Here is a 1,151-nt window from a genome sequence, read left to right on the forward strand (position 1 = left end):
TATTTGGGGAAGTTAATGTTATGAATGGGATGATATCTAATGACAACACAGTTGAAGAACACTCCTTGCTTTTTTGCAGAGAGAAGTAAACTGCAAAGCGTGCGTATACACTTTATATGCTTCAGATTTAGCATGCAGACATGAAAGTGGCCTGATCTTCTCGATTAACACTTGTAAAGAGAGCAAGTCCAAAATCAAAAAAGTGTTTTCCTAAGCATCGGAGCTATTCCTTAAATGTAGATTGACACTTACATGTATGTTACACTCACATGTTGATGGTGTGAGTCCTCTCTGAACACAAACGCAAACTTGTCTGGCAGTGTTGCCTTTTTTCTTAAGGGGTTTACCTGCAGTTGAAAAACCTTGGTTTCAGAGGCTGAAAAATCTCTGGAGGAACTGGCACTGTCTTCCGCCATGTTTGACACATAACAAAACCACGTTACTTGTCTCGCATGCGTTTGGGAGACTGTTGCCGTCTGATGCTGCAGAACAGAACCTAACATGAGTCAAATTAGTGACTCAAAAAAAGTAATACCAACCGTCTGGCATTTCTACCAGGATCACTGTTTATCTCTAGTGGGGACTGAAACACAAAATGGGCCACCAATGTGATATTGAAAAAGAAAAAGCTGAAGGGGACAATTATGTAATTACTTCATTCTCACTTCATTACTGGAATATCAGAAACACCGTACAGTGCAGTGTCTGTAATGTGATTAAATAAGAGGTTTTCAAACCTGAGTGCTGGAACAAATAGCTGGATAGTGCAAGTTACTGTGTACTTCATGCACAGTGCCTGCTTAGACTTGAGCTTTGTCAGCAAACACAAAGTACGCTATTGCACAACCTCTGTACTGCGCTGGTTTTGTAATGACTTCACCAGAGAAGCAGCGGTATACAGATTGGTCACAGCCTTGGATGAGGCCTCTAACATCTGTGTCGTTTACAAATGAAAGGAGTTTCAAAGATGGATGAGGTGACAATAGAGGTGCAGTTATTTGGGCATAAAGGTGGGCTTGTCAAACCTGCAGTAAAACACTTCCAGGTTGTAATCCCGTTGATGGTCCCTCACAGTTTGGGGGGATGGTTAACTGTAGCTGATGACGTCCCTCAGGTCTTTCCACATGGGATTCAGGGTTGTTGACGTGTTT

The sequence above is a fragment of the Seriola lalandi genome, unplaced genomic scaffold (genome assembly GCF_002814215.2).
Source record: "Seriola lalandi dorsalis isolate HSWRI2012SDOR001 ecotype SW California unplaced genomic scaffold, Sedor1 jcf7180002054400, whole genome shotgun sequence".
In the NCBI taxonomy this organism is placed as follows: domain Eukaryota; kingdom Metazoa; phylum Chordata; class Actinopteri; order Carangiformes; family Carangidae; genus Seriola; species Seriola lalandi.